We start from the raw sequence: 26325 nt of genomic DNA on the forward strand, positions 1-26325 counted from the left end.
GCCACGGATTTGCAACCAGGCATGTCAGATGTAAAGAAAAGCCTCTCAATAGACTTGGGCTATCTATTTTCTGCTACATTTGAATCCCTCCAATATCCCCAACAATGCATATAAGGACAAAATCCACGATGGTAAGAAATTGGGGGTAGACCACTCTTTGTCAATAGTATGTTCACAGTGTGAAACGGGTTATATCAAATCATTCATACTTTCTATCATGTCTTTATTTCATTCCAATGGCCCTTTTTAGCAACGGGCAAACATTGTGAATCACACCATTATTTCATAAAATTGCGAAAAAAATTACCACCAAGACCACTGAATAAGTGATGTACGTTGTAAAAACTCTGTGCACAGTACAATTTACGGTGGAACTGTGGTAGGCCTGTCATAATTACAATTTGAAGTCTGTGAATAATATGTCTGCACTGACATCGTTCAAAAGTCGATCATGACCATAATGTTTTTATTTGTACTTTCATCCCTGCTGAAAAAAGACCACCACACTGGGTTCACAAGTCTAAAACACAATGTGAAACCATTGCCACACCCTGTTAGATTTGAGCATTTCATAACAGCTTGACACATAAATTTGCATAGTCCACTATATTATGTGAACACACCCAGGGAACACTGAACATTCACACTGTAGAGATGTCTGAAGTGTGAAATTTTTCTCGCATTTTTGCTAAGTTTTTAAAGCAATTTCAGTGCGAATCACTAATTCATCCCTTTTATTCACATAGGCTATACTGTGTGCACACCGTGACTGTGGTTCGTATCCACAGTGTGGAGTGATCTCCGGACTGTTAACAATTATCACATCTTCACATGGTCAACTATGTGGGCAGACTGTGAAAACAATATGTGACACTGTGTTCTCTACATATCAAAACAATTTAGAATTATCTGTAATTTTAGCCCATACGGACGAGACTTGTGGTTACAAAAATGCCCCTTATAATTAACAATCAATTAATTATATGGAACGCCAAAATGACAAGGAATTGCAATGGATGCTCTCGAATAAAACATGTCTGTGTTATTAATCTACACAGCCAGCAATTGTAATACGTCATTGATTAAGTGGAGTGTAGAATCCAATCGCAATGAATAATCTTTCAAGTGATCAATTCGTGCTGGTGAACTTCCGATGTAAATAATAACAGTCACTTCGCTGAACCTACGATCGACGTATTGATATTGGCAGGATTGGTTTTGATATTGAGGGATCAGCGAATTTGATATGAACTCGCTCTGCTTTTACTTAATGAGCTTTGCGTGTTCGTCCCAATCAATGACCTTGGCATTGGGGTATAACGTGTAATTTAAGTTTGATTGATTGTCCGTGTATCTAGGGCGAATGTGCGTCATTTATTGTGAATATATTATGGTGCCACTACTTATTTTAGGCAGAATAGATTCCATTAATGCATGATTGCAGATTGGTATACAGCAACTTTGTCTACTGCCCGACAGTCGGGCCGACAGTGCTTAATTTATTGTACCTTTAGAATATCATTTCACAACCTCTTATGGACGTAGTAAACATTTGAGTCATCGCGAACCATTAAAAGTTTGAAATTTATACATTTTACATTTGATAACAGATGGGGCAGCTGCTCGTATATCATGTATATAGGACGTCACAAATCAAAAACTCTATCATCCCTATATTTTTCTTATTCCATCGATGGATTTTTCTCAAATTTTCACCGACATTTTTTAATAATTTTTTTTTTGCTATTTTTTTTTCGTCATGGTGAACTTCCTCTTTAATTAAAGGGGACATTATCATTTATCACACAAAAAACGGGTAGTATGAAGTTGCAACGACCCAGACTTCTAGTTGTGGTATCATTCGGTTTTCTTTCTTCCGGGTCTTGCGCCCCCCCCCCCCCCCCATTTGTGAAATATATTATTTCGCTTGTAAATTTTGCCATACTTTGCTCCACTAATAAAAAAAAGCCCCCCCCCCCGTAGCACCACCACTGCCGACAAGCATTCGAAATGAAAAACTTCCTAAACGAGGGAAATCCCAATTTCTAACGTTACTAATCACCACCCGGATATATTCGAGAACCAGGTCACAAATTCATGACATAAGATTTTTTTTAAAGGTCTGGCTCCTATCAAAATAGAAAGTAACATCAGGAGGGCGGGGAGGGGATAACATCAATTAGGAAAAGAGGTCATTCTTTCAATGGGTTTAGAGCAAGAATGCGGGTGAAGTGCAAGGCTGTGGACTTGTGACCCGATCGACATATACGTAACAATAGAGCAGATCGGTCAAGTACCGCGAAAAATGAAATATGGAGCTGCTTGGCTCGCCGCCAAGAAATGAAAACTAGTCTACAGAGGAAGGCCTTTTGAAAAAAAATCATGAAAACAAAGGATTGATTGTAATATTTTTATTTTCAGGTTGAAAGGTGCGTTGTGTTCGTTTTATCGTAGTTTTATCCATGTTTCTTCCTTCATAAATTTGTCATTTATAGAAATGTAGTTCAATTGTTGTTCCATTTTGTGTAGTTTTCTATTTATACTCGTCCATTTATTCACTGTAATCTGTTTAATTCATTAATATAATTATCGATTCATTTATGAATCGATTACCTGACAGGGGGGGGGGGTCCTTTACTGTTATGTCGAGTTCAATAGGTCTATATATGCTTTACCGGGCGTTTGCGCATAAAAAATAATTAACATAACATACTTAAAATCACGTTTTTATGTTTCCTTGTCTCTTACTACATTTTTTTTTACAATGATCAGCAAATGTCCAAATGAATTTCTACAATATCAATTCTCCATTTCTGCTATAGGCCTACCTATCTGTTTCAATTGTTTGTTCGTATTCTGGGGTTTTCATACGCTGAGGTTTTGTATTATACTGTTTTTATTCATCGTTGTGTGTGGCCGAGACAATAAACATTCATTTCATCGTAATAACAGGCAGTCCTAATCATACTCAAATAAATACGCAAACAATAACCGATTAGTACATAGGGATATTTTAAGGATTAAAAAGTCTGGCAGTCGAGACTAATGGCGTTGGCAATGGTCAGTTGAATAATTTACGATGACCAGTCACCTACTTTTTTTCCCTGTGACGTCGTTAAGGTGTCGCTTGACCAGTAGATTTCTGAGTATCTCTCTTTTTTCAGCTCATCATTCCCTAACCCGAGGGCTGAATGGGCGATGAGTAATATATCTAGGCCAAGTTTGAGGACGTGAACTTGCGACCCCTGGAACCTATTTGTAAAGCTGCACGAATGGATTGAAGTGGGCAAGATAAGTTTCCGTGTGTGCGCAACTTGCGTGCGAGCGGTGCGGGTGTGGGCTTGTGCATGTGCGTTTAATGTTTTTTTTCTCCGGTTGAGGCGGAAAAACGAGGGCGGAGTTTATTGCTTGGAGTGCAGTGCACACAATCTGGGTCATGCGTACATGCGTGTTGATTTCTTGGCGGAGGGATATCATCGTCTTGAGACAGAGCTTGAAGAAGGGGTCATGTAGAGGACAGCTGAGGACACAATGAGGACATCTCGGCTTCCCCTTCTCTCTCACCAAAACCCTCGATCCTTGTTTTTCCGATATGTGGAAATTGTAGATGTCGGCAAAAGATAGCATCGCTTACTGGTTGATTCACTGTCGATATGCACTGACTATAGAGTCAGATTTTCTAAGATATGCCCGACGTATTTTATTCATAATGAATAATTTCAAAGTGGTGTAGGAGATTAAGGAAAAACATAGGTATAGGCCTATAGATAGATAAATTAACAAACTTTCATCAGACGTAGAAAGAGGGTGAGAGGCATTGGCCGTGTGTTTTCAAAGTGTGAGCAGTATGGGGTGTATTAAAACGGCGTTCTTTTTCTTTTACTTTCGGCTTGCCGTTTTTAAGGGCTTATATTAATGATGTTGATATGTATTCATTGTAGTTGCTTTTGTGTGCGCGTGTGTGTATGTGCATTTGCGTGCGTGTATTCATGTACAAAAAGTAAACATCGCTCCAAAAGGGGACCCAGGCCCGTGTGTATAGTAAAATGGAGATGAGAAAGCGAGAAAAGATGAGAGGCAATGGGTTTAACAATGTCCAGATAACCAAAGGGGGTCTTTCAGACCCTTCCAGAAGACTAAATGCCTGTAAAATAAAATTGTTTCAAGTCTTTCAATGATAAATAAAGTCAAAAGCCCGCGAGCGGATCCAGAGGGATGGTTCTTGACTCGTCCCTTCGAATAAAATGTGTAATATAAAATCTAATCGCAAGCACAAAATAATGTTTTGAGTTACGAGTCAATGTATTTTAATTACAGTATGGATTCTTTGATGATGTTCTTTATATTGATTTGTTTTGGAAAAGGTCATTGACAACATTGTCGGTTAAGTATTCCCAGTATCTTTTGCTTATATACGAATCGGTTCAGAATGATCCTGCGATGTCCGGTGTGTATAGTTTGTTGTCTATCATGTTTTCTGTGTGCAGTTTGGGAGAAGGATTTTGCCCATGTTTTATTTCATTCTTTTCGCCTCGATGGGTCAGTTGAGTGCAGATTTCAAACACCCGCCCTTCATCGACTTCTGAAACAAAAAATTATGCCATATTCGACCTCCTTTTCTTCGCTTTCTTTTCATTTTAACCCATTTCATTATCCGCTTTCCCCCCGAAAGAACTCAATCAATATTTATAAACACTATTGACCGTTCGGTTATTTTAGCCTCAAGCAAATAACCTGCTGACCATCAGAGAAGGTGACCGACAAACTGGGCTAAGTTCGAGGCCGTGGACCTACGAACTTTTGAAGTGACCTCCACTGTAGTTCTGGGTCAAGTTTGATGACTTGACATTCCGGAGTAATCCCTTATTGTCCGGAGAATGAACAGTCAGCCCGATGGTCAGATGAACTTTTGACGCCCACGCACTGTTTTCATCGCTGGCCACCGACAAGCTGACCAATGGTCTAATTCCATTTCCTCAATGCATGGATTTTTTTTCGTTCTCTCTCTCCCTCTCTTTCTTTCTTCCCAATCTCCTAGTGTAAAAATTCAGACCCTTGTTTGGAAATGTTAACAAATACAACAACAAAAAATGCACTCTCAAGACAATCAGTCAAATCAAATTGACTAGATCAGTAGTCAGCTGAGTGCAACTGATATTTCTAGTCACAATACTGATGAATATTCTAGTCATAAATAACTCTGTCCTAGTAATATACGACTAGAAAATAGTCAATTAATATGACTGGAATAACAGTTGCACGCAGCTGAACCGATTAACTAGTAATTTTTTACTGATTTGTTTTAAGGGTGTTATGCGTGCCTGCTTGCGGCAGAAAATCGGAACCCTAGCTGGTGCATATTATGTATGTGCTTGAATTCTCTTAAATGAAAATATTGTGTTGATTCGGGTTTGTATACTTGCACGATGCAGACTATACATCCCACCGGCGAACTTGATGCGTATAGTCTGACTGAACAAACCCTTTTATGACACCAAGAAGAACATGTCTTATGAACAAATCACATCCCATGTAAGCTGCTTTAAGTTATAAATTGTGGTATGTATCAAGACAGATGAGTAAATATTGGCAATCACATTATGTGCTCAAACCCAACTCCTTATCCCGCTACTCACTCTATTTTCCAGTTTTCATACAACATTCTCTTCCTAATCGTGTTTCTCGCAGGGGCCACGGAAGCGGGAGGGGGGGGGGGGGGCTTCAGCCCCCCCACTTTTTTCCAAAGCCGTGTATAAAAACGTAAAATGACCATATGATTGTGATTTTTTTACATGGTCAGCCCCCCCCCCCCACTTTGACAACCATTCCGCGGCCCCTGTCTCGATCCATCTGTCGAACTATACATTTTTCCGTTTTGACCACAATCGTTGGGGCAAACATATTACTTTCTATTCCGTTTCTAGAAAACACTAATGGGATATTCAATTCAAAATAATTAATTATTACATGAAATGCAGTACAAAGTAGACGAAAATCCCAGCGTCGTCACTGCATACCCCCAGGTTGTAGCTGAAACTAATAATGCTAATGACCGATAGCTTCAAGAATCACACACGATACAAAACAATCAAAGTAATGCTGAATCATATTGCATGTTTAATCATGTTAATGAGATTCTATCCATGAGGATCCGACAAGGGGTTTTAAATGACTTTTTAAAATCAATATATACACCATTGTACACACAAATATATTTAGCTTGCACTCCCACACTTCTGTGGTTTTGTTTAAAAGGATATGCATCCTGTTCCTGAGTGTTAAAAATGCTTAAAATACTCCGTTTTCAGGTCAAAATATTCATTGAAAAAAAAAACTCGATTCACATCGAACAATGGGAGCGCGAAGCATAAGCTGAAATTCGAGTTTATATACTGACCTGAAAAAGGAACATTTTAAGCTTGACTTTCTAGTACAGTAATCGTGAAAACGATAGTGCCTACATTTGTTACTAACTCGAACTCGAGCTGGATTTTGTGTATGCTAGTTCTAAAACAGTATCATTATGATTTGTAGATGCCATGTATCAAGTGATATGTATTTTACAGCGTTATCTTCTATTTTATCACAATAAATCCAAATTTTGAAACATACATTTGTAGATTTACCAAAACTATAACCCAATTTTAAAATGCCCCGTATTCATTCCAACTCAAGGACCCCGGGGGGGGGGGTAAAATATATTGCTGTACACATGCGTGACAAAAAAAAACGCGTTTCAAGTGGTGTTTTTTCAGTTTTGGAAGCGGGCCGCGCGTGCACTCGTTAAGGATATAAAAAAAAAACAGATTTTCATTTAAAAAAGGGTGGTTTTGAAAGACTGGTCAATCAGGGGGTCAAACGTATTTAGGCCTATATATTTTTTCCAAAGCTTTTTTTTAAGACTAGCCAACCGTGTTTATGGTATGTTTTTTCCCCAAGCTTTTTCCCCGGGGTCATATTCTGGTGACAACTTGTTTAGGGGCAAAAATAGGTAAATAAAGCCCGCGAAAAACTTGTTTAGGGGGTTATTTTGCACACAGAGAAAAACTCGTTTAGGGGGGTGTTTGGAAATAATTTGGACACGCATGTGTACAGCAATACAGTTGACTGCCCCCCCCCCCCCCGGGCTCAAGGAAATGATATGCTATTCATATATTTGTGTTGTTTGTATCGTTCTTACTGAATAACAAATTTCGGATGCAAATATTATCGAAAGTAATAGAATGGTTTTAGTGTTATGTCAGAGCATGGAAAACATTCCTTTAAAGGTCAAGTCCACCCTATAAAAAACAAATATAGATTTGAATCAGTAGAGAAAAATCAAACATGATTCAGTTGAAAATGGGGAGAAATTAAGAATATTTCATATTCCATGTAATAAAATACAAAAGGAATAGTGAGTGGGTGACGTCGTCAGTCCCCTCATTTGCATAACCAAGATATGCATATATATCTGTTTCGTGAAATTAAGCGAAACTTTACAATTTCATAATTTCATTCATACTTGTTGGATTTTGTCTTTTTATTCAAACCAATTTTTTGTTGGGATGGACTTGTCCTTTAAGAATGTCAGGGTATCTGGGCAATATTGCCCGATCTGAACAAAGGACTGTTTAGATTTCAATACTATACCCCTCCTTTCCCGTCCGTCGACCCCCGTCGACTGTCGATTGACAGCGGTATTTCAACAGCTATCGTGGGCACCGGTCAGTCTTATTCTAGTGGTCATATAGTTCCCTTTGTCCGGCGAGTAACAACATAATTGAGATCACCCTGATTTACATATATGTTGGTCAAATTCAACGGTTCTCTCTTTTTACGAGCGCGCTCATATTTCAAAATCAATTTTTCATGCCTTTGTTCGAAGACCATTTTTGTTTTGGAGCGAGAGCGCTATAGGGGTCTCACCTCTCTACCTGATTGATTGTGATGTTCCCTTTATGACGTCTGTACCCCCCCCCCCCTCCCCGACTCCCCTCCCACTCTCTCTCTCCCTATCTCTTTCTCCTTATTCTCTAGCTCACTCTTCATTTTTTTCAAACTCCCAAATTCTCAACTTCTGTCTATTGCAGTGTTTCCAGTCTCTATTTCATATACCATCTGCCCCAGTCCGACCCCCTCTCCATCGTATACCTTCCTTCATCCCTTTGTCATGATTGTTCTTCAAATCAGGAAATTGCTCTTTTGTGGAAGGGTCCATGTTATAAACCAAGTAAAAATCATTTGGTGTTATTGTCATCATATTTTTCTTGCTTGTTAATTGCTCTAAAAGAAACATTTATGAGCGATCGAGATACATATTCGATCTCTAAATTAGTATACCTAACCATTTTTTGTGGAAAATATATTAGAAGATGGCCAGCCGTGTGGGATACCAGTTTCATTATCTCATAGATTATGGCTGCTCCAAGATTTGTCAACTTTAATCAGAAGTTGAGCAATAATGCATTTCTGTTTCTGCCTTTTATTTTGAGAAGGGTATACCTAGACTCTTTTCCAAATAAGCCTGCATGTTGAACGTCGTCCTTTTTAATTCTTCATAAATAATGTTTATCAGGCATTTGTATAGTTACACCATCCAACCCCCCCCCCCTGCCTCCCCCCCCCCCCTTCTCTCTCTCTCTCTCATCCGGGTCTCTCATCCACATTTGTATGTCCATAGACAATGCCCATCTATCGAGAAATGACCTGAAGAGACCTTGGCCTCACGTGAACCTGCACTGTGCTGCGCAGTTACACTCCGCTCCGCTCCCCTCCCCCATCCAACCCGCCTCCTCATCTCTTCTCGGGAAAATAAAAATGTATTAAAAGACCCATCATGAATATTTTGGGGATGTGGCAAAAGATGAAACGAAACTGCGTAACAAAAGCCTGGGGGTCTCGATCTTGACTCGACCAGCCGGGGTGCGGCTTGACCAACTTATTGTACATATGGTCAGCTGTGATAGCGGTAAATTCACAATGTGTAGATGTATGTTAAAAAAAAGGGAGAGAGTTCACAGGAGACAGAAAGAAGTCAAGAAAGATCGATATTTAGAAATATAGAGAGAAAGAAAGAAATGGAGTATGGTAGAAAAGATGAGGAGGTGGAAAGCATAATCAGGCCAACCAGGTAGAAAAAGGGGTAGAAGACAGTTATTGTCGTACACCAACTAAGCGAATATTCATGACCTGGCTGGCAAGAGTCTTTCGATGAAGAAATAATTGGGGGGGGGGGGGAGTCGGAGGCGATGGGGGGAGGTCTGAAGAAATAAAAGACCATAGTACGGATAAAGGGAGCACGAATGGGTGTTGCGAATAATGCAACAAGCTGAGCGTTAAATTGCATAGATTGGTCTAGTATCGAGACCACGATATCGTATGCAAATCACTGTTAAAACAGTTCCTAATTCTTATCAGGTCTTCGTACAGATTTCTATTTGGTTTGGGAACCAGGAGTAGTGGTATATTCATACATGGTAAGAAATGTTGAGGGAGGTAAGAAAATGAGATTAAGAAAGATATAAATCCACAGTCGTGATTGCGAGGTCTGTGTCGACAGACTAATAAGTTGACCTCGAACTCATACGGCCATTTCGGCCACGGTCATTCAACAGTAGGAGAGAGAGAGAGAGAGGTTGTGCGTACCCAGTCGCACTCGCACGCACTCAAATGAATGGTCAATAACAATACTTCCGGGCAGTTTGTTCATGTTCGCCGTGCGCGATTTCGAAATTATCGCCTCGATGACCTAGCTAGATGACCGCAGAATGGTTATAAATATGGACATTCGTGCGAGCAACGAGTCAGACAATCTACCTCACACGCTGGGATACAAACGCTCTTGACCGTGCGCTTGACCATTCACCAGCCAGCCGGGCGCTTGACCATTCTGTTTCAGTGGTCAGCTGCCCGGCCAGTCGGCTTGGTTGGAGTACGGCCGATGGAGGGGTCACTGTATGCCCGGTGCTTGGACTTCTTCGCGGAAAAAAAATGTTATTGTCTCCTGCAGATCCGCAAACGATTCTCATGCAGTCTTCCATATCTCGATCTTCCAGAAGTGAACAATCGTAAATGTCTTTCCGCCAAATAACATGGATTGATACCGCATCAACTAGATTCAAACCGCAGACATTTCTTCCGTGTAAACATGACTTTGTTCAGCCAGTGTGGTCGCTTATGTGGTGATGTACGTTGTTCATCTATGGTACGACTCTGCCATGGGAAGGAGGATGACATCATTTTGGCCACCACCAAATTCTTTGTGGACCCTTGTCCCATGCACCTCCTGGTAAGTTCGTTCAACTTTCACTTTCCCTTGTTATGGACTTCAGAAAATTATTTTATCCCCCCCCCCCTTTAATAAAGTAATATTGGAGGCCAAATATGTCAACTTTTTTCGAATTTATTTTTCTTATGTTTATTGTGTTCTTTCCCCATATGCTTGAATGGTGGGAAATAATTATATTTTAGTTTTCTAAACTATATATTTTAGTTACCTGAACTTGAACCTAATTCCCAGATAGTTATAAAAGAATTTAGCACAAATTGTACTGATATAATTTAATTATTGAAGATCAATATTCTGAGATTATTTGTAACCATTGGCTATCACAGTTAAAGGCCAAGTCCACTCCCGAAAAATGTTGTTTTGAATCAATAGAGAAAAATCAAACAAGCATAATGCTGAAAATTTCATCAAAATTGGATGTAAAATTAAATAAGAAAGTTATGACATTTTAAAGTTTCGCTTATTTTTCACAAAACAGTTATATGCACATCTCAGTGTGACATGCAAATGAGAGAGGCAATGATGTCCATCACTCACTATTTCTCTTGTTTTTTACAGATTTGAGGACCAACTGTAATGATTCATAAAATGTTTAAACAATGGTAATACCACATGTTCAGGGAGGAATAGAACTTTGTTTCTTAGGACAATAAAGAGAAAATTAGAACATTTCATATTTCACATAATAAAATACAAAAGAAATAATGACTGGATGACATCACTCTCTTCATTATTTTGTAATGTGCATATAAATTTTTTGTGAAATTAAGCGAAACTTTAAAATTTCACAACTTTCTTATTTTACATCCGATTTGGATGAAATTTTCAGTGTTATGCTTGTTAGTTTGTTTCTCTTTATATTCAAATCAACCTTATGTTGGGGTGGACTTGTCCTTTAAACAACAATTAAGTTTCAACCAAAGTTTGAATTAAACGCAGGTCCAGAACACAGGCCAATATCAAACAGCTTTCATGATTATTCTTTTTTTTTTTTGCTATTTCAAAACCATGGGTTTATTTTTATCACTGGTCCAATATCGTGGACCGACCATGGTTGCCAGGGCTTTAAATGTGCTTTATACACGTGCATCTTGGCAAAACTAGCAATAGAAATTTAGTATTGTGGTGTTGGACCTAGGTATATCGGCGTCCAATTAAAACAATAAAAATTGATAACCTTACAGAATCGCAAATCGCTTGAAAAAAGACTTCATGATGTCCTCCCTGATCCTTGCCCATCGAAATATTATTGCGCCCCTGCCTGTAGTGTAGGCCATTACTGAGAACATTTCATATAGGCCTACCTGTAGTAGTTAGCATTAGTATCCTATAATTCATGTGATAAAAATAATTATCTCAGATATTATTATTCATTCATTTTTTTATTTAATATCACATTTGAATATGAACAAAATATATATCAGGCATCAGTTTAACCAAAGCGGAGGTTAATAAAACCTTCTTCGTGTTTGTATTGACTGTTTGCATTAAATCAGTGGGACATATATATCATATTCCGTCATTATCTTTTTTACTATTAAAAAATCAAACATATAGCTTTCCCATTGATTGTTTGTTTTGGAAATTCAAGAGAAACTTTTGCTTCAGTCAAATCAATCAGGCTTCGTCACCCCACTCAGTGAAATCGCCATTCAGTGGCCTGGATATGACTGCAATAATATGCCTTCTCTGAATATACATACACAGAGCGACAACATTGACAGTGTCTTTTGAAAATGAACAAAGCGGCGTTTGCTCTAGCTTTTCTTGTCACGCGACGCTTCTCGTCCTCTCTCAATCAATCTGATAATGAAATCCAAGTGTGTGCGTTTTAGACTGACTTCTGCGATCCAAAAACTTGTTTCGATCTCGTCGTCGACGAGGGTCGCATTATCCTTTTCTCGATGATGCTTTGGTTTTAGTGGGAGTGGCCAGAGAAGCACTTTGCCCGCCCTGCGCCGCAGTCTTTGCCCACATGTACTTTGTGCTAGATCTGCACGGTTTCAAATCCAAACCCTCCGTGCGTGCTCGCGCGGTCGGAGTCGCACACTGCTGCCGCAAAGCATGTTTATCCATTTTAGCTGGTGACTCGCTGTGGTCGGCTGGAGTCTGTGATTTCTCGGAAACCTCTGCGCTCGTTGGAAGACTGAGAAATACTTTGTGGTATAAAGAGGATATTAAGAATAGTTGAGTCAGACTCTGGCAGGCTTTGGTAAAGGTGGGCCACAATTTTTTAGTCGGCGGAGGAATTAAACTGAATATTACTTTGTTGGATTGACTGACTGTGATCAGGCGGATTAAGCCATAATGCCGTCGAAGGTCATATTTTCACGATTGTAGGAAATTAGTTTCTATATCATTTATGCCATTTATGTACCTCGCTCAAATGTTATTTCCGTGGGTTCTAGTCCAAGTATTGTTCATTTCCATGTGCACCGCAACCATAGCAGTAATCCTTTGTTTCTCATCTTTTCTTGGACAGAAACCGATGCGCCTCCACAGTTCTGTAATTCAGGATATCTGAAGTCAAAGCCAGGGGCTTTAGGCTCATCGTCAACGACATCCTAACAGGACGATCTCCCTCGACTGCTGGGCCGGGTTAGCTACACGACATTGTTCCGTCATCAGTCCAATGACGAAATGTTCGTTGAAGGGCGTGTAGAAGGTCGGTGACGAAGGGTTCTTTGAACAAAAGGATGACCAAATTGGTGAGTTGAATTTTCACTTGTTGATTCTGAAGTCATTCTCTAAATTAGGTTCTGTGCAGGAACATCATCACATGAACATAATCTATTATCTTCCTATTTTTAGTATTATTAATCAATACCATGCACGACTATGGATCTTGACTGGTACGAATGAAATTTCAAGTTATTGATATTCCAGTTTTGTAGGAATAGGTAATTGATGAAATCATAAACACTTGGTAAAGACCGATATTCGAAAGCCGTGCAAATTTGTAGAGATTTGTATTGGTAACTATCAGACGTATATATGATATCGCCTTATCAGTTCGTATTATCATTGTAGTTGTGTATCGTTGAACTTCGATTCAAGAATACCATGAACATAATAAACTCAGTTTGAAATTACTCTTTGAAAGACGAAGATTTGTATTCATGTTGGACTTTTATAAGAAAATTCATCATTGATTTTGACTCAGCTGGAGTTGTAGTATTAGAGAGAATTAGGTTCTGGTATTATCTCTGGACAAGGGATATACCAGAAAATGTAAATGATATCACCTTTGGTCCGCCCATACCTAGAATCGGAAAGCCTGCGGTTCCTCGCTCAAAACTCGTGCGTCAAACAGTGCTTCTTTCCCCGGCCAATAATGCATTCAACAGACTCTATAAACTGCAAGCCAGTATAGGAGATGAACGGCTTTTTGCACGCAAATTCCCCGTGCCTATCTGGATGAAATGAATACAAAATAGGACGGTTCAAACAGAGTTCATGCGGCCATTGGCAATGCAGCGCCAGTCAGCGAGATGGGGGTCATGCAGTCACTTATTCTACCCCATAACTCTCGGGGACGAAGCATTCTGGTGCAGCCTTTATTTATTTACCCCTTGCCCGAACCCGCCGAAAATTCCGGCAGGTCCGTTGCATTTAAAAGCAATGAGCTGGATGTTTGCATGTATACACTAGTCCCCATCGTAATCCAGTTGTCATTCTACAAATTTACGATTGTATTTCAATATTTGTATGATAAATAATACAGCAGCTATAAACAACGTACTGTTCCGAGTTTTTAATGTTTCAGCAGCAGAGCTTGGAAATTTTCCCTCTTTTCAAGCTCCTCTTCGGCAATGGACGAGACCGCCATGCTCTTTGTCTTTGTTTCCTCAGTGGGAGAGAATGACGTCACAAGTTCACATACAGTTCAACTGTCTGACTAGTCATGAAGGTTTCGGAATAGTTTCTATGCTGCCTGCGTGTATATTTCAGTCTGGGTGAATCTGTTGAAGTCATGTACTCTAATGTCATGCAACATTTTGTGCAAAGCGAGTCGAGACTTGTTTTGCACGTCGGGTTGCATAATTTGAGGTTTTCGAGAAATATGCAAATTTGAAGCGGTTGCTTGCATGGAGAGAATCTCCGGTCGAGAACTAAGAAATGTTATTTCGGAAGAATTTTCACGTTTCCATAAAACAAACAGGTACCCGAGGAGATTTTCGTATTTGCATCATCCCGATAATGATGCCGGGACGCGATTATCATGATTATGAAAGTCTTTCTCTTTTTCAATAAGCATCCTAAATCAAACTGTTTGAGGTTTGTCTTGTCCTGTTTGCACAGAACGGGGAAATACACACCCACAATACTGGGGAGCTCATTGTCAATGCCATTGTTTTCTTCCCGTGGATCTCTGTAGCCTACACTTGTTCTGGAGCCCTGCTACGGATAGGGTAGTTGGTGGATATCAAAAGTATGTCGAATTCATAAGGTCACCTCCTGGCTAGCTATATCGAGCTGGACGAATTTGACCCGTCCGAGTTAGCAATGTATCTTCATTAAACGCTCTCCGTGATTTGGCAGTGCGGATGCAGTTCCGATGCTATGGCAACGGAAGCATATACAGCTGGGTACCCATTCAATATTATGGGTCTCTGTCAGTCAATTCTTATTTATGATATTTCTATGAAGCAATAAACACACGAGGAGTGAAATGGGCGTGTTTTGCCTGTTTCGTTGACCAATGAGCTGAGCAGCTAGCCCCGACCAACGTTGAACCCTGCTTGGTGACCTGCATTCGAGCCTCCACTCCTCTCCGAGTGACCCCTTATCAAGTAACCCACTTGTGCCATATCAAAGGATCCGAACAGAATCTGCCAGTTATTGGTCAACATGCGTGATGCATATTCACGATAGTGAACTGTGTAGAGTGACCTACATCACAATCTCACACGCATGTCCACCCTTCTTTGGCCATGCACTCAACTCAACAAGCATCACATTTGCATATTCATAAATATGAACTGACCCAGTTGTTAACCGTGTTGTATATATACTATAAACTGACCTACATTGCCCATCCTGGTTTGGAAACCAACTTTTGGCCATTCACTAATTACGAAAGCTCTGGGATGGGCGGCTTTATCTCTAGGTGATCTTCTTGATGCTTGACACGGAAAATATATGCAATTTAATTTCTGGACAGATCCTAGAAGACTGCTGCGACATCCGTCAGGTGAATGTTTATGTCACGAGCAACCTCAATTACTGAAATCAGTTAAGTGATTATTTAGAATATTCTGGAAACGATATGTGGGTCCAGTATTATCATGGAGATTGTGTTTCTCGCCCCCTTCTTTACCAGGGCTTTGCTCTCAACTTGGTAAACCGGTAGCGATGATGACTGAAACTTAAAAAGCGAAGCAAAAAACTAAGCAACCAGTGCCATAACACGTAAATCTTTGACAATATTATATAAGGGATTAAATTTTCCGTTTTAATTGACCTAGCAGTGAATTTGTACGCCAAGAGTTGACATCGAGGACTTTTGAAAGGAGGATGCATTGAATCGAATTGGAACTGACCTGCTTTTCGTTTCATTGACATCGATCGCGTTGAAATGCCCTACTTCCCAAGCAACTAGCTAGATTTTGTTTTTGGCCCTGCTCGATGACTGCTGTTAACAATTGTTTTCTTTCACAGGAAATAACTAATACAAAAAAATACCGCAGCAAGCGCAAACTGTGGGGTTGTACATCCAGTCCTCCAAGAATAAACCTTTCCATCCAACGTCTTGTGCGATTCTAAGGGGTTGGGACATCAGATTATACATAACGCAATTGGTCTATACTAAGACAGTCTTCATCTTCTTCATCTTTTTACGGATGTGTGCCCCCGCCCCCGCAAAAATTGAAATAAAAAATAATGCATCGTGTCTTCTTTTATTCTGCTCGGTTAGAGGTGTTTTCTTTTTCGTATTCTCGTGTCCATGAATTGCAACACATATAAATATCGTGACAGAAGAGTTGTGTAAATTTACTTTTCAACCAAGACCTTCATGGCTTCATTGCAATGCGACATACTCCACGTGAACCTGACAATATATCGATTTTTATCGCGGTTAGGTATGGGTATTATGAGTACGGTGAATCATCGCTTAGTCATAGTCTATGTTAAACCAAAATGAAAGTACCATCTATGTTATCTTTTCGTCTTTAAGAAAAACCGAAACGTTTTTGTGTCCGACAATCAGGATTGGTCCATGAAATCTTTAAATTTGACAGAATTAGCAAGGGTCGGTAAACCCAAATAACATTTGGCTTTGGGCTCGATCGCTCTTCTGCATTATTTATGTCGATAACCTGACGATTGAAGCGCGATAGTTGCTTGAATGTTGCCATGTCGTCTGTGAGATGCATGATTTGGCGGGAAAATAGGGTTCAACTGAAGTTCATTATTCCGCACTGCCCCTGCTGATAATGCGTCAATTCGCTGATAGTGCTACCTACATATAGCTGCTTCGATCTATCATAGAGTTCTTGTGTGGCGTGATAACACACATAAACATAAGTTGTTTTATTTTTGTATTGGGCATGTCCGAATTCTAAACAGCAATTCATCATATTCATGGTTATGTTGGTTGGTTAAGTGCAGTTATGATCTGTATACCGTTTTGAATAGATTTTGCGATGTAAAATCGTGAGATGCTGTCCATTTTCTGTTGGTACTCGACAACTTACAACCAATTACCTATTTAATTACTTCATGTGAAGATAAAGCAAGATTGTGGCCAGCCACACCAACTGAATCGATCTGTATCGACTGAATCCATTCGTAGTAAGTCAAATAGCGATCATGTTGTTTTTATTTAGTCTAACTCCAAGTCAGTTTCGTTGATTAACCTACTGCATTGAGTAATTCGTTCAAGTAGCATATTTCATCACAAATCTCCTGATAAATCCACCGACCGTATCGACGGTCTTTTGTGAACCCTATTGCCCTTTTATTCTCGTTACGTCACACTTTTCCACTGACTAATGCTACTATTGATTACGACTTAACCTAGAAGCTGGTATAGATCGGAGGTTGTAGCATTTGTTGTGGTCATGGCCCGGTTCGTTTGTAAATTCAATGCACTTCGGATTTGGACAGCCCATTTTATCCCCTGAACAATGAACACTGCCCATTGATTCTGTGAAATAATAGGGTGGAGGCGTTAGGGGTATTTGACGCCTTGCTTTCGGTTTAAAATAGAAAGATATGAAGACAGAAATTGCGTTACTACGTACTTACTTCGCCTTTTCGGGGACTATTCTAGGCCAATATTCTCTACTTCCTACTGATTTCATAGACCCAATGATTGCAAAAGTATTAACATTATTTTGAACAGTACATTGATGTAGTATAATATAGTGGTGTACTGTTTTAACATGTTTCATGTTCATTGGCATCTTTCTCGTAATTAAATTTTAAGCATACTTGACCTGAAGACAATGTTCGGTTCATACTTGTGCAAGTCACCCCCCCCCCTTCATACTTCCTCTCAATCTTGTATCACAAATCTTTGTTTTTCTTCTGCGACTCGGGGGGGGGGGGAACCCGTCTTTGCTTGAAATCAAATTCCGATTTCATTCATTTATTTTTGTTGGGCATGTCACCTCGAGCATTCGTTATGTCGTACGGACGCCATCAATCGGTGTCGTGCGAAGCACATTGTTCGCATCAATTACCCAAATTACCATCCATAGGTAGGATGAGTCATGAATGAGTCGACCACGAGATCTCCGCCTCCTCCAAACTCTCGTTGGTCGTGTCTACTCACCCAAGCCCAGGTAGAGTTCATGAATGAAGTCATCATCATGATCATGCAGTGTTAATTGTACATTCATCGTCAGAAGTGTATTGTCCGCACTCATGTACACTGTGGTTGCAGTGGCAACATTCTACTCTGTGTCTCATCATGGACCTACTACATGGTCTCATGAACCTCAAGAGATTGGATGACTTAGATGGGTGCCAGCCACACCCTTATTTTCTTCAAATACAATCATGAACTGGGAACTTTGGGTATATATATATACACAACAGACTTCTGTTTGTTTTTTTTAAGATTTTTTTATTGAGAAACTTGCTGAAAGTCGCAGATCATTTTCATGGACAGCGATTGCGAGAAATTGTGAAAAAAGTGAGCGAAACATCAAGGATACTGCCTTTCATGTATCACGGTTGCTTGTTTTCGAATATTGTTGCTTTCTTACCTCCCGGCAAGTTTGAAGCTCGCATCTTTTACCGGAGTTCCGTGAATCTCGGAGGGATATTCAGTTGTCTCAAAACGTATTGTGCTAAAACTGGGCTTATCTTCCTTTGTTAGTTATTAAGACTGATTTCTAAAAATGCGAACTGTGGAACACCCTCAGCGTATACGGCCAAGTAAAAACACAGCACTATTGATTGTCTACACAAAGGGTCACAAATGCCTAATTCCTAGAAGCGCTGCACTTCATGGTCCCCACTGTTTGTCAAGGACCACTGTTTTACTTCAACAATGATGTGGAGCTTGAATGATTTGCTAGGTTTAAAGTTTTGTACATTCATTATTCCATCAATGCGTGCATTTGAGTGATTCCATTCGAGATTACATTTTCCCGCTATTTCTGTATAATACAATGCTAATTGACAATGTGATAATATAATATCGCCTTCGACTTGTTTTTCGAAATAGATTAAGGGATTTTTTGTTATCTCGACAACCCACCAGGACCTGATGATCGGATGCCGCGGAACGGTTTTGACAGTACATTCCTGGTGGCCGTTTCATAAAGCTGTTCGTAAGTTAAGAGCGACTTTAAGAACGACTGGTGATCCTTTCTTGTGTTAAATGGTTATTCATCATTAATTATTTAGCGCGTAAGAAAGGTTCACCAGTCGTTCTTAAAGCCGCTCTTAACTTACGAACAGCTTTATGAAACGGGCCCCCGGTCTGATATTCTAGAAAAATTCAAGTTGTATTGACCATGTTGATACCAAAGAAAGTAGTGAGCGAAGTATCCCTCCGCCTCCCCCAGCAACGCCCACTCACGCACGCAATTGACCTATCAATTTATCATACATTCTGAATAATTGAAAACAGTGATGTAAGGTAAATAGCGAATAGTTGACAGCATTTTTATCGCATTGTTATCATTTATTTGATCGTTTTGTCTTGTGCATTAGGTTGACATTCACGGAGGCAACATGACCAAGCAACTTCGACAGAAGGTGGGACACCAGCTTCGTAAATCGTTGCGTCGGCCATCGCCTCACTACCAAGATGTCGCCATGCCCCGATGTCATCCTCCGTAGCATCGCCGAAGTGGTCTAGAATATCACACCACGTGTGGTGATATTCGTCGAGCCATGAATTCCTCGTCAGCTGTGTATGCGCTCTGCCAAAGGTGCTTGTACGCCAGGGTACTGCTACATAAGGCAAGCATCCCGAAACCTCAGTCAGCTTATACACCATCCCCAAGTCCGTTCCTGGAGGAGCTCATACCCGCTTCGGGAAAATGCTGCTGTGTCGTGCGATTTTTTTTTCAGGTGAGGCCCAGTCATGCGGTTATTTTAAGGCGTCAGGAAGAACAGATGCCTTTTCTACTTTTGCGGTTCAATGATATTTGGCGGGAAAGGATAAGGAGATGTAACACTTCGGAGGTCAGCTGCGGTAACGACGTGAGTTTTACAGTGCTTTCTATCTAGACTGATTAGCTACGACCCTTTCACCCTGTGGATTGGATCACCATCGGAAGGTCTTCTGCCTTGAAAGATGTCGGATCAGATTCCACTGGAAGAAGAAGGTTGTCGAAGTTTAATGCTGTCTGGAGAGAAGTCTGTTGTCCGCGTTGGAGTCCACCTTTGTAGTTTAGTTGTTTTCCTCTGTCCTCTATATTTTTATCTCTCTCTCTCTCTCTCGCTCTCCCTCTCTGTATATCTCCATCACACTCTCTACCCCATCACACTGTCTTGACTCTTTAGTAATCACATTATACACTCCCTTCTCTGCACGTAGTTTATTAGAATATTTCTGACAATTTATCTTTATAACCAATTAAAAAAGCAGCTTTGTAATTAATGATTAAACTATAAGCTATTAAATAATGGACTTACATCTATTGTGACGTTGTGTTTCCTCTATAAGAGGTTTGTATTCGCAGTTTTAGTAAAATTGTTAAGTGATATTTGTATTTCCTTTTAAAATCTTTTCTATAAACTGTTTCTAAAACGTGCATGGATGTCATGCCTCCCAGTCCCAGCTATGGTCACAGTTACGTGAAAAGTATTGCCAAAACTATTTAACTGATGTTGTTTTCTTTGTAAAGGAATCATTGTTAAATATTTTACTATAGAAATTTCTTTGAAGTAGTTGTTAGTGTTGACATGGTTTTTGAGACAGGCGGTTGCTCCTGTGTCAGCTTCTCGACCCCATCAACCACTAGTATTATGTTTGAGTTCATATTTTGCATGAAAACCTAAATATTGATCTTTGTAAATTCGCATTAACTCCTAAGTAAGGTACCGTAATCATCCAGTGCAGATAGAACTGTGCACAGCATCCACCTTTTTTATAGTTTCTTTTTTACCTTCGAAGTGCTCGTATCTCTTGCTCGCTTTTCTTTTCTTTCTTTTCCTTCTTTCTTACAGGGTTTTCGTAGATGATTTTATCTATGAATACCTCGCAGCCAATTGAAATGCAAAAGGACATCTCAGGTATACATTCTTAATGTAGAAACGGCTCTGACAAGTCCAAATATGGCGCGACAGTATCTTTCGATGTCTGTGTTTTGGGCAAGTTTCCCCTTGTGCGCGATGTATGCAAGTGCTTAATTTTAATATACTAATTCGCTTTTCTCATAATGCTAGCTTCACAAATATGTGTATCATTATAATGGCTTATTTCAAAATTCATTTTCTCATATCAGTGTTGGTCGAGGTAGGGGCATCTATTTGTAATAACACACATAGCATTTTGGTATAGCGCATGCGCAAGCTGACGTCAGTAGCTAATTAGAACTAGGTTAAAGTAGTAGTATAGGTCTGGAAACTTTGTTTTCATTCATTGACGGTGTTTGTTCAGAAATGCATCACCATTAATGTTTATTGAATGAAAGCATAGTTTCAGAAGACCTAGTATTTTTTGCAATTCTTTGTAAACTATACAGGTAGAGTAGAGTTAGATCGTAGGATATAGCACCGAAACACTGGATCTGAAATATGAATGTAAAGTTATGTATTGTATGTAATGCTGAATCAGAGTAACGTTTATATATTTGTACTGAATATTGTTAGGAGGTGTAGGAAGGGAGTTATGTACGCCTTATGACGGTTAGAAGAAGCCGGAATGTAAAGCCACACGAAATTGCTGCAAAAAACTGTCGTAGATTTAGAAATGAACTTTTTTATGTATATTGATATTTGAGTGTGTTGTAGTGTACGAGAAATGACGCGTCGGTTGTTTTGCCTGCGTGCGCGTCAGTGAGTATTAAAGAATTAGGGTGAGGTGTATGAGAGTGTGCGTGCGTTGTGTGTTGATATTTCCGTTAGACATAGCGTGTTCAAAAAAACGGATGACGAATTCAGATATGATAGCCCGTATTGTACATAAATGTAGGATAAGACAGTCTTTTGTCTAAATGATTTTGGTCCTATATTATATACTAGTATCGATGCTGAAATAGTCGTGGTTTATTTGGATATGTTTATACGTATGCTGAAATGTCTTATGTAAAAATCTGCTTCTTAAAGAAGCTTGTTTTATTAATCTAAAAACCGTTTTTAACTTTCTTTTTAGAAGCGGATTTTATTTTGCAAAACTGTTGACAATGGTGCTGATTTGAAATATTTTTAGTAGATTTTCATCATTTTTTCCCGTTTCTCTACCTGCTATTAGTGCGCGTATCAGGCTGGAGTTGAGACAACTTCCTACGCCGCATTACCGGTGACGTCATCATTTACCATGGCAACCCTGATAAACTTTTAGCCAATCACAGGGACTAGTCATTGCTGTAGAAACACATTTTCTTTTCTTTGCACTTTCACTGTGTCTTTTGTTCATTTTAGAAACATTCTAGATCTCATTTGTAATATAAATATATCCATAATAGTTTATGTTCGCAATTTCCACTGAAATATTTTTTTAAAGAAACGTTAATTGTCGATTATTTATATTATTTTTATTATTTTATTTTGAGGTAAGTCCGTCATTATACCCTGCTATTTTCATGTAACGGGGGGGGGGGGGTTGACCACTGTCCACATATTTGATTAATGAAAATAAGACGATTCGTTCAATAACATAATCGGTAAATCAACAGATCTAGGTCCGTGGAATAGGAGGTTTAATACCATAACATGATATGCTGCTTTGATATAGAAATGCTGTTGTACCTACTTAGTTTGCTGCGAAGGGTTTAGAATTGGATGATTTGAAAAATGACTGACATTGTATTAGACTCTTGTTAGTAATCATTGAAACTGAATGTGATATCGTATGATAGATTATGCTGCATTAGTTGTTAAGATGACAAATTATTGTTTTGCATAAATTGTACGGTATGTTAGCTGCAGAATGAATGCTCGGAAAATTTTTGTGATATCCAACATTGAACAACAAATCAGATTATCGTTTTCGAAAGTCAGATTGCTTCGGGCACGAATGTGAATTGTCCCATGTGATTAGGCCATGAGATACCTAAGTTCCAAATTTAACGGTATTTACAAAAAATTCTGAACGGGGCTTGGTGGGTGTAATGATCTAAGTAACATAAATTAAGTATGGCTCTAACCAAAGTATAGTTCAGTCATACCACGAATAATATGCTGCTATGGAGACCGTTTCAGATGTAACTTTTGGTGTAGACGGTCCCCTATACACCACGTTATTGCTGCATGAAGGAATGATATTTTATATGTTACATCCTTCATAAATGTATAATGTCACATATGAGTTCCTTTCGGTTAAGTGCAGTTCCTAAACTCCAAAGTTTTTTTAAAAACAGTTGTGATTTAATTTAAGCCTCACAAAAGCATGCTGCATAAATTACAAATATTTGGATGATATGAATATCATGGTTACCTGTCTTAGCTTTAAGGAAAACGCGTCCGATTGCCAAATGAAATTATGAAGAAAGCCATCCTCAGAAATTTATTTTTTCTTGATGGCTCTTAAATGTTATTGTTGGGTTGAAACTTATGTTTCAAAGGCAATTATCTCGCCTAACCAGTTTTCATCAAAAGTAGATTAACTCTTTGTAGGGCAAGCTATTTATCAAACTTATTATTTTCCAAAATGATTATGCTGATGATTATGCTCCATACACAATGCTGCGCATGCTCTTTATTACATTCTATATTTTTATCGAGTCCTATATAATGTAAACGAGCTTCATTAATATGCTACTTTATATGCTTGCATTAATTTAAATTTAAACTAGCTAATAAGTATTTAACATGAAGGTGGAGAGATACAAGTTCTACGTACTGCTGCAAACTGTGTCTACGCGCTGAATACGCAAAATGACCAGTTATACACCACAGATCTGCTGCAATGTAACTTAAAGTAGTTTGCTGAGAGGCCGTTGTCATATCGACTTCAAGCAAATAGATATTAAACGCGATGGACATTCGTATACGTGTATGGTAGCTTTAAATCTACTAATTGCTGCAACAAAATATTGTCTAAATTGGTTGTGTCCGACACGCTATATAGACAAAGATTACACCACATCAGTGCTGCGTAAAACCGTAGATATAGATAACATGAAAATCGTTAAAGCGGATCGCAGACCTACTAAAAAATTGTACATATTCGTTCCTGATCATGAACAATTAATATTGTTTGTTTTCCGGTTTGTAAACCGAGATTCTTCATTTTGATAGGGCTGAAATTTGAGGAAAAAGCACCGTTTCACCCATAAGGCGAAATCCTCCCTTTCTCCAGCGAATGTATGCATGCACTCTTTGTATTTTATAACTTTTATTGCCATATTTCACCTAGTACCATTATGTTGAAGTTGTCATCTTTTAGATAATGCCTATATATATTTTGTGCCATTGTAAAGTCCAATTTGATAATGTATATAATGTTGTTTGCATATAATACACTCATATATTTGTGTGACTTGTGAACAAATGTGAACGTCAAAAGTGACTTTACTGTACAAAATGGAATTCACTATCCTATCTAATTCAGTTGTACTGAAACGAACTTGAAAACAAATTATTTCGTGTTATGAACAATGAACATACATTCTGCAAATATTCTTCCGAAAGTGTGGATTTTCTACAAATCTTTCTTCTTAAATGTTACGATTATTTCCCGAGTATTGAAATACTAAGTATTTCAATACCTCATCTCGTAAGTGTCAAATCTGCAAATGATTTATCCATTGTCTTAGGGATAATCTTGCATTTTATTCGTAAATGTGGGGTTGTTGTTTTTTCTCAGAAATTGACAATTCTATAATACGTAGGAAATAATGAACGAGGATGGGATTTAAGTGTGGGTGTGTATGCGTAAGCTCGTCCCCGTTGTTGTGTTTTTATACATATATCATCCAGGGTACTTTTATATTACCCCCCCCCCCCCCCACAGAAAAAAAAACCGTCTCCAAATTGGCTAATACACATGTTTCTCTCAAATGAAAATTGCATTTAGATGTGTGACTCACTATTATTATTATGTATACATTAGCTTTGGTATGCAACAATTATTATTGTATTCAGGGTAATTTTCTAAGCCAACTAAAAGTATATGTTTCTTAATGTGAACTATCATCATGTAAGTGCTGTAGAAACGTGAGAAAAAATCGTCTTTTTAAGACAAATATTGTTGATAAAAGGAAAATGTGAAATGTGCCATTGAAAGTGAACGTAGAATTAGCGTTATCACACTTTTTTTGTTTCATGCTGGTGTTCTATATCCTTTATCTCTTTATAATTTTTGTTATAGTTGATGTAATAGAAAAACTACCAATTAGCATGTGTCGTGATGTCTGATACAATTTTCCCCATCACTTGAGGTTTTGCGTCCACGATTTGGGGGTTTCTCAGGATGTTTAAATTGAGAGAAGATTATTTTTGGTTTTTATCTCTTTTTGTATATCTTATTTTAGAATTAATATTCATCTTGTAGATTGGCGATATAGGAATAGGTATAGTTGTGATATAGTCATGGTAGTGATAGTGTATGTTTAGTGTATATTTAGTTTAGTGTATTATTTACATTTTGTTTTATTCTCGTGTGAAATAATGGTACAAGTTTCAAATTTTATACGAAATTTGCATCTTCGTATTATGATTATTCACAAACTGCTCCGTCGATATATCTGTAATTTTCTTTCAGAAATGTATTTCATTTTCGGGTGATGCATATTGGGAATGCTGGGCATTTTCTCATGGTATTATTGTATAATTTGTCTATGCTGTTACCATGGTTACTGTATAAAAAAAAACTGCGGATATCCCAAAATTTAAGCCTATTGGTATTTGAGTAGGAAATAGTCGCCAAGGCTGTGGTTGCAAGTCTGTCTTGAACTGAACTTCTGGCCAAATGCAAAATTGTTTTTTTACAAATCCGTATAACGATTTATCACGATTTGTTATTGTATATAAAATTGAGCTCTTGTCACAATATTGCCGTGATGAGAATTCTGCGTGTCCGAGCACTTGATTTGCTCATTGCTCTCAGAATTAATGAATTACATTGATTTTATGAATATTGGTGTTTATACAATTATCCCCCTTTCATAAAGTAACAATGTTGAAAATGCCAAATTGGAAAGGGGAAACTTTTATTGCACCGACTGTAATTAGCATCTGTAAATTCTTTATTTTGATGTAAATAAAATGATTTGAAAGCTTAATCAGTTAATCGTGTATCTCACGTCCCCATTTTTACACGAGCATGTCGAGAGAAAATGGGAGAGATAGGATGATAAATGGATGATATGTGGGTTTGTGTGGGAAGAGAGTGAGTGAGGCTATGTGTGGGTGGGTGTGTCTGGCTGTTTTTGAGTGAATGAGAGAGGGGGAGAGAGAGAGAACATTGGGAATCAGGTGAGATA

At 38.7% G+C, this 26325-nt stretch overlaps 1 long non-coding RNA gene across 1 annotated transcript; it reads left to right on the forward strand.

Moving 5' to 3' along the window:
* The first annotated feature begins 9577 nt into the window (after nucleotides 1-9577).
* LOC129259069 (uncharacterized) lies at nucleotides 9578-26124 on the forward strand. Its single transcript, XR_008584338.2, has 3 exons — nucleotides 9578-10270; nucleotides 12753-12978; nucleotides 19442-26124. It is a non-coding gene; the product is annotated as an uncharacterized LOC129259069 (long non-coding RNA).
* Nucleotides 26125-26325: the final 201 nt, after the last annotated feature.

Source organism: Lytechinus pictus, chromosome 4 (assembly GCF_037042905.1).
Source record: "Lytechinus pictus isolate F3 Inbred chromosome 4, Lp3.0, whole genome shotgun sequence".
NCBI classification, from domain to species: Eukaryota; Metazoa; Echinodermata; class Echinoidea; order Temnopleuroida; family Toxopneustidae; genus Lytechinus; species Lytechinus pictus.